Raw genomic sequence first — 9465 nt, 5'->3', positions numbered from 1 at the left:
GACAAACACAAAAGACAAGCATTAACATGAAAATCCATGGGAGTTATTATTACTTCAGAAGAGATATCATTCCTGGATTAAACAAGACAGTAATAGAACCAAATTTAAACATGTATGGATGTGAGAGTTAGACTGTGAAGACGGCTGAGCGCCAAAGAATTGATGCTTTTGAACTGTGGTGTTGGAGAAGACTCCTGAGAGTCCCTTGGATTTCTTTGGAAGGAATGATGTGCTCTCAAGTACAGTGTTAAAATTTTACACTAACTTCAGTTCAGTTCAATTCAGTACAGGTCAGTCGCTCAGTTGTGTCCGACTCTTTGTGACCCCATGAATTGCAGCACGCCAGGCCTCCCTGTCCATCACCAACTCCCGGACTTCACTCAGATTCACGTCCATCGAGTCTGTGATGCCATCCAGCCATTTCATCCTCTGTCATCCCCTTCTCCTCCTGCCCCTAATCCCTCCCAGCATCAAAGTCTTTTGCAATGAGTCAACTCTTCACATGAGGTGGCCAAAGTACTGGAGTTTCAGCTTTAGCATCATTCCTTCCAAAGAAATCCCAGGGCTGATCTCTTTCAGAATGAACTGGTTGGATCTCCTTGCAGTCCAAGGGACTCTCAAGAGTCTTCTCCAACACCACAGTTCAAAAGCATCAATTCTTCGGCGCTCAGCTTTCTTCACAGTCTAACTCTCACATCCAAACATGACTACTGGAAAAACCATAGCCTGGACTAGACGGACTTTATTTGGCAAAGTAATGTCTCTGCTTCTGAATATACTATCTAGGTTGATTATAGCTTTCCTTCCAAGGAGTAAGCGTCTTTTAATTTCATGGCTGCAGTCACCATCTGTAGTGATTTTGGAGCCCCAAAACATAAGTCTGACACTGTTTCCACTGTTTCCCCATCTATTTCCCATGAAGTGATGGGACCGGATGCCATGATCTTCGTTTTCTGAATGTTAAGCTTTAAGCCAACTTTTTCGCTCTCCTCTTTCACTTTCATCAAGAGGCTTTTTAGTTCCTCTTCACTTTCTGTCATAAGGGTGATGTCATCTGCATATCTGAGCTTATTGATATTTCTCCCGGCAATCTTGATTCCAGCTTGTGTTTCTTCCAGTCCAGCATTTCTCATGATGTACTCTGCAGAGAATTTAAATAAGCAGGGTGACAATATACAGCCTTGACGTACTCCTTTTCCTGTCTGGAACCAGTCTGTTGTTTCATGACCAGTTCTAACTGTTCCTTCCTGACCTGCATACAGATTTCTCAAAAGGCAGGTTAGGTGGTCTGGTATTCCCATCTCTCTCAGAATTTTCCACAGTTTATTGTGATCCACACAGTCAAAGGCTTTGGCATAGTCAATAAAGCAAAAATAGATGTTTTTCTGGAACTCTCTTGCTTTTTCCATGATCCAACGGATGTTGGCAATTTGATCTCCGGTTCCTCTGCCTTTTCTAAAATCAGCTTGAACATCAGGAAGTTCTCTGTTCACGTATTGCTGAAACCTGGCTTGGAGAATTTTGAGCATTACTTTACTAGCATGTGAGATGAGTGCAATTGTGCGGTAGTTTGAGCATTCTTTGGCATTGCCTTTCTTTGGAACTGGAATGAAAACTGACCTTTTCCAGTCTTGTGGCCACTGCTGAATTTTCCAAATTTGCTGGCATATTGAGTGCAGCACTTTCACAGCATCGTCTTTCAGGATTTGAAACAGCTCAACTGGAATGCCATCACTTCCATTAGCTTTGTTCATAGTGATGCTTTCTAAGGCCCACTTGACTTCACAGTCCAAGATGTCTGGCTCTAGATGTGTGATCACACCATCGTGATTATCCAGGTCGTAAAGATCTTTTTTGTTCAATTCTTCTGTGTATTCTTGCCACCTCTTCTTAATATCTTCTGCTTCTGTTAGGTCCATACTATTTCTGTCCTTTATCAAGCCCATCTTTGCATGAAATGTTCCCTTGGTATCTCTAATTTTCTTGAAGAGATCTCTAGTCTTTCCCATTCTGTTGTTTTCCTCTATTTCTTTGCATTGATCACTGAAGAAGGTTTTCTTATCTCTTGCTATTGTTTGGAACTCTGCATTCAGATGCTTATATCTTTCTTTTCCATGGGGATGGTCTTGATCCCTTTCTTCTATGCAATGCCACGAACCTCATTCCATAGTTCATCAGGCACTGTATCTATCAGATCTAGGCCCTTAAATCTATTTCTCACTTCCACTGTATAATCATAAGGGATTTGATTTAGGTCATACCTGAATGGACTAGCAGTTTTCCCTACTTTCTTCAATTTCAGTCTGAATTTGGTAATAAGGAGTTCATGATCTGAGCCACAGTCAGCTCCTGGTCTTGTTTTTGTTGACTGTATAGAGCTTCTCCATCTTTGGCTGCAAAGAATATAATCCATCTGATTTCGGTGTTGACCATCTGGTGATGTCCATGTGTAGAGTCTTCTCTTGTGTTGTTGAAAGAGGGTGTTTGCTATGACCTGTGCATTTTCTTGGCAAAACTCTATTAGTCTTTGCCCTGCTTCCTTCTGCCTTCAAAGGCCAAATTTGCCTGTTACTCCAGGTGTTTCTTGACTTCCTGCTTTTGCATTCCAGGCCCCTATAATGAAAAGGACATCTTTTTTGGGTGTTAGTTCTAAAAGGTCTGTAGGTCTTCATAGAACCATTCAACTTCAGCTTCTTCAGCGTTACTGGTTGGGGCATAGACTTGGATTACCATGATATTGAATGGTTTGCCTTGGAGATGAACAGAGATCATTCTGTCATTTTTGAGATTGCATCCAAGTACTGCATTTTGGACTCTTTTGTTGACCATGATGGCGACTCCATTCCTTCTGAGGGATTCCTGCCCACAGTAGTAGATATAATGGTCATCTGAGTTAAATTCACCCATTCCAGTCCATTTTAGTTCGCTGATTCCTGGAATGTCAACGTTCACTCTTGCCATCTTTTGTTTGACCACTTCCAATTTGCCTTGATTGTACACTAACTTAGAATATTCCAAATGATGAAACACATATTAATAATTTGCATTAGTTATTTTATGTCTTAAATCTTGAAAAAATCCACACTAATTCAAAACCTATGTGTTGACAAATACAAATGTGCAGTTGTTAAAGGAAAACATAAGTTCATAGAATTCTTTTGAAAGCCTTCTATAAACTGCTTTACATAAATTATGTCAATATCAAGCTGTGTAATTTTGTTATAAACATTCCATATATGATGTAATAGTCTCAAAGAGTTTAATTAATTTGGCAAACTAAGTAGGGGAACCAGAACTGAAAGTCAGGGGGACATACAGTTTTGAGCCATTAGCCTGCTGCAGCCCCCTTTGCCTGACAAAGTAGTAAAGCTATCCTTTTCTCCTTAAAAAAACAATTAAGTCAATTTTTATGACTTCATAGTCTCATTTGATTTCCATTGTACTTTTCAATCATATATATAATACTGGGATATAGAAGTACTCTGGGAAGATTTAAATAGTGTTTGTATTGTTGTATGTGTTTTTGTGTAATTGATAATGTCTTCACATGCACATATTGGAATTAAGAGCTTAACCTATTTCAATCACAACTGCCTATAATCAGTTCCATGAAGAGGAAATGGTGATTGTATATTTCCATTATTTATTCTTAACTCACTTACTTTGTATCTCTGCTAACTTGTATAGGATCTTCGACAGAAAAGAAGCTGCGTATTTAGTTAGTAGATGAATTTAAGTACTTCACAAACTTTCCCTCTTTAACATTCATATAAAGGCTTACTATATTTAATTTTTATCCAACATTTAGAAATATTGTTACCAAATGACAACACTCTTCAAGATATTTTCAGAATATTCAACATATATTAGGCCTAGTAAACCATGTTGACAATGATGATTCTTGGCTTTCACATGGCACTTTATGTTTTGAAAGATACTTTATTAGCCACCATACTAATTTAATCCTCTCACCATGCTGTCAATTAAAAGATTTTGTTTATTTGAAGATGAGGAAAATGAAATTTGAGAAAATTGAAACATCATTAATAATTAATAAGAGAAATACTTGAGTTATTTTTTTTAACCATATTGCATTTTCTAATTTGCTGGAGAAAGTAAATATAACAATACATCAAGACACGTGTTAATTGTTTAATCAATTATTTAGCTAAGTGTAGATACTACCTTTTGTAAGTTTAATATGCTTACAGAAGAAAGAAATATTTCTGATGTTATGAGCTGCATTACAAAGCTATCAGTTTATATAACATTTTGTTAAAATTTTGAAATTAACCAAAATAATTAATAATGACAATCACTAAATTCTTTGTACTATCAAAATTTATTCAAGAGTGTAATGATCAAAATATCTTCATTGACATAGTGACCCTATGGATTAATGCAATGTCAACTAACATGTATAAACTTACATAAATTTAGAAGTCATTTACAAGAATAACAATTTTGAAAACAATCAAGGAAATAATCACATACAACTTTCTTATAATCCTTCCTTGTATCTGGATTTCAGTAGCTATTCAGTATGGCAATAATAATAATAGTAGCCACTCCTATGAATGTTCACATTCTAATTTCTAGAATATGTAACTAGGTTATTTAATATGGTCAAAAGAAACTGCCAATTTCAAAAGGTTAAAGACCTTTTGAAGAGAAGCAGAGAGAAGCCCAGATGAGCTGGCTCTGCCTAATGTAACCACAAGCATCTTTACAAGAGAAAGACAGAAGGATGGAACCAGAGAAAGAGATGTTACCGAGAAGCAGATGGAATGATGGGGGATTACCATAGCTAAGGAATTCAGGCAGAGTACCCTCTAGAAGCTGGAAAAGGGGAAGACACAGACTCTTCCCTAGACCTTTCTGAGGAAATGAAGCCTTGCTGACCCATTTTAGACTTCTGTCCTCAGAACTCCTAGAATAAATTTGTGTTGTTTTAAGACACTCTTTATTTGTGATGATTTATGTCTAGCCAAGCCTATGGTTTTTCCAGCGGTCATGTATGGATGTGAGAGTTGGACTATAAAGAAAGCTGAGAGCCAAAGAATTGATGCTTTTGAACTACAGTGTTGGAGAAGACTCTGGAGAGTGCCTTGGACTGCAAGGAGATCCAACCAGTCCATCCTAAAGATAAGCCCTGGGTATTTATTGGAAAGACTGATGTTGAAGCTGAAATTCCAATATTTTGGCCCCCTGATGCTAAGAGCTGACTCATTGGAAAAGACCCTGATGCTGGGAAAGATTGAGGCCAGGAGGAGAAGGGGATGACAGAGAATAAGATGGTTGGATAGCATCATTGACTTGATTGACATGGGTTTGCGTGGACTCCAGGAGTTGGTGATGGACAGGGAGGCCTGGAGTGCTGCGGTTCATGGGGTCGCAAAGAGTTGGACACGACTGAGTGACTTAACTGAACTGAACAACAGTAGCAATAAGATTCTGAGTCAGTTAGCAAAGAGTTCAAAAACAAGCAGGAAGTTGTTTCTTTTAGAGGACCTTTATGATTTCACAGCAAATTCTTGCTTTGTGGCCATTTCATTCCTCCAGGTACTTGAAGAGGCAAGTTGATTCTTCCAACTTGGTTATGTAAGGAATGGATAGAAACCAAGATGTTGAGAACTAGACAAAGCACTATTTTCCATGAATAAACTAACGATTTTAAAGCTTATAACATTACATAGTTTTATTCATTTCGAATCTATTACTTGGTATAGTTTTACTCAATCCATACTGATTTGTTTTTTAAAATGCAGATATAGGTATAACTGAAGATTACATGAAAAATATATGATATGAAGAAAAAGCACAAGAAGATTAAGTGCAAAAGCCAGTGGAAATTAGCAAAATATTAGAAGAAATTTGAGATCTAAAATGAGACCACAAGAGAATGACTGACAGGGAGTAGGAGGACTTTTATTTTCATGAAAAGACTGATATGAAGCAATTTGATCATTTCGTCTTCTCCTTTTATTTTGTACAGTACTGCAATCAAGAAAAGAAACTGAACATTTACTTAATTAGGATGCATCATTAATTTTAGTGTCTCATGGACTCCTAAGGCCTATCACCTTTTAATGGAAATAGAAAAAGCTAAACTACTTTATTGTTAATTCTCTTGGCATTTCAAAATCTTTCTAATACTTGTACTCCCTATTTGACAAAAATACATACTTGTAGGAGAATGAAAAACAATCCCTCACATTGATCATGGAGTTTTGTCTCTGAGGAGAAAATATAAATTTACAGACAAAAGCAATTTCAGAAGACTATATAAAATGAATTCATTTCACATCTATGGAAGGAGACAAAGCCTAAAAGTCAATTCAATAAATATCTATCAAGTATTCATTCAACACTCATGTACTAGTGGTTACATACAGGCAGCAAGTTTCTAAACATTATAATGATATAAAAATAAGGAAGTTATAGCTTTTATGTCCTACGAGGAGGATAAGGGGTGGGTGTGAACTGACAAATATAAAAAGGTCTTTTTTTGACTCCATTCTCCACTCTATTCACATAATCAATCATCCTTTTATCATGAGACAAAAATATATATTGATTGCCATCCAAAAGCCAAGCACTTCTGAAAATAATGTATGGAATAAGATGACCAAAGACATGAACCCCAAGTATCTTACAAATATTGACATTATCACAACAGCAACAACGAAAGAAAATAACAAACCTAGAGTTGAATAATTGGTGGTGTTTTTAGCTTAGGCATGAATGAGATGTCTTCAGCAATATGTGCTTTGTTCATTTATATTATTTAATAGCTTCTGGAAGCATGTAAGTTTCTTACCTACTGAAGTTTGTTAACTACTGTCTGTACTTGTTGAGAGGAAGAGTTTCCTTAGAGTTTGAGTCAATAGTTTCAGGAGGATGGATGTTTTTTATATTATAAATTTAAATTGGGAGTTAACAATTTCAGTATCTTGTTCAATTAAAATTTGAAATTTCTGCTCACACATCATTCAGTTGAGTCAACATGATGAGTGTGGTGATCTGATACACAACGACTCAGGAACGCAGATGCCTTCCATCTCTGACCCAGTGTCCCTCTAAGTTCTTAGATGCTCTTTATTCACTCGGTAAATATGGGAAAGAGAAATTGTGAAAGGTCACTTAGGAGATTTCACAGACCAGATTTAGAAGTGGCTCATGTCACTTATATTTTCACCCCATTGACCAAAACAGTTCTTATGACCATGTCTAACTGCAAAGGAAATGGTAAAGTGAAGTCAAACTTTGTGTCTAGGAAGAAGAAAAGACCATGGACAGCTTTCTGCTGCATTGGTATTCTCAAACCACAGCATTCTGATATGTGGCTATAGCATCAACCATCCTTTCATCTCTGCAGAGACCAGATTTAACTTTCCTTGTGGTAAAGAATCTGCCTACAATGCAGGAGACTTGGATTCAATCCCTGAATCAGCAAAGATCCCATGGAGAAGGAAATAGCAACCTACTCCATTATTCTTGCCTGGAGAATCCCATGGGTAGAAGAGCCTGGTGGGCTACAGTCCACAGAGTCACAAAGAGTTGAACAGGACTGAGCGACTAACATTTTCATTTTCACTTTGTAGGATAGAATTAGATGAAGTTTTGTGAATGATACCCTACTGGGTAACAGGAGGAATTGCAGTCCTTGTCAGCATCTAGAATGGGCTCTGCACGTGGTTTGTGCTTAATAAATGTTTACTAATAGATTAATATGCCCATGGTCTTGGAGGTTCCCATAAAATACTCCTGTGCCCAAATTTGTCATTCAACTCTGAATCTAAACACAGATTTAGACTTTTTACAAAAGTAAAATCAAAATAGATCACAGACCTAAATTTAAAATGTAAAACCAAAGCCTCCTAGAAAATAATATAGAAGAAATTTAGGTGACCTTGACTTTGAAAATGATCCTTTAGCTACAGCACGGAAAGCACAACTTATGAAAGAAAAAAAATGATAATTGGTACTTCATTAAAACTAAAAACTTTTTATCTGCAAAAGATACTATTAAAATAATGGAAAGACATAGCATGAACTCAGAGAAAATATTTGCAAAAGGCATATCTGATAAAGGATTGGTATTGAAAATAGACAAAAACTCAATAGTAAAAAAAAATGAAAAGTTTTGGGAAAAGATCTAAACAAGACCTCATTAAAAATTTACAGATGACAAAGAAGTAGAAGAAAAGATGTTCAACGGCCTGTGTCCCTAGAACATTGCAAATTTAAAAAGCAATAAAATGACACTGCACACTTACTACTGCTGCTGCTGCTGCTAAGTCACTTCAGTCATGTCCGACTCTGCGACTCCATGGACTACAGCCCACCAGGCTCCTCCATCCGTGGGATTTTCCAGGCAAGAGTACTGGAGTGGGTTGCCATTGCCTTCTCCAGCACACTTACTAGAATGACTAAAATCCAAAAAAAAGAAAAGAAAAACTAATAATAGCAAATGGTCAGATGATGTGGAACAACAGGAATGCTTATTTAAGCTATTTTGGAAGAAAGTTTGGCAGGTTTTTATAAAGCTAAGCATATTATTATATGATTCATCAACAGAATTCTTTGCTATTTACCCAAATGAGGTAGAAAAGTATGTCCACAGAAATACCTGAAGTTTTATTTTTAATTGCCCCAAATTGGCAGCAGCCAAGTCATCCTTCAAAAGGAAAATGGATAAATAAGCTGTGGAACATCTGCACAGTACACTCTTATCCAATGATTAAAATACGTGCACTACCAAGCCATAAAAGGACATAGAGGAACCTTAGATTCATATTGTTTAGTGGAAAGAGCCAATCTGGAAAGGCTATGAACTGTATGGTTTGAACTATATGATATTTTGGAAAAAGTAAAACTAGAAGCAGTAAAACAATTAGTGACTGATTAGTGGCTGATTTTTATCAGTAGAGGTGTTGGGGAGGGTGGAATAAATCAAAGGAGCACACAGGAAGTCAATCTCAAATCAATGGTCAAGGCTTCCAGGACAGCTCAATAGCTGACCTTCCTTCAATATCTCTGGTTGCTGCATTTGAGTCATTTTTTTAAGCTTATTCTCATCATCTTCAACTTTTAAAGATACAGTCCTTGAACTCTTTCACATTTATGTCTACATTCAATCTCTTGGAGAATTCGCTCATTTCCATGGCATCCAATATCATCTGTCTACTGAATACTCTTAAGTTGATATTTTCACAATGATCCTTTGCCTTATACTTTCCAGAGTCTATACAAATTCCTATTTAAAAACTTCACTTGGGAGTAGAGTTATCATCCTAAATTTAACATGTCCAAAATTCTCTTTAACTCCAACATTTCCTCAAACTGATTCTACCAAAGTTCTTCTCCAACTCGATGAACAACAATCCATCTTTGCAGATAGGAAAAAGAGAGAGAGAGAGATCTTTGACTTCTCTCTTTCTCACAGAGCTCCTATTCACAGAA

The sequence above is a fragment of the Capricornis sumatraensis genome, chromosome 14 (genome assembly GCF_032405125.1).
Source record: "Capricornis sumatraensis isolate serow.1 chromosome 14, serow.2, whole genome shotgun sequence".
Lineage (NCBI taxonomy): Eukaryota > Metazoa > Chordata > Mammalia > Artiodactyla > Bovidae > Capricornis > Capricornis sumatraensis.
Note: the sequence above shows the minus strand (reverse complement) of the source record.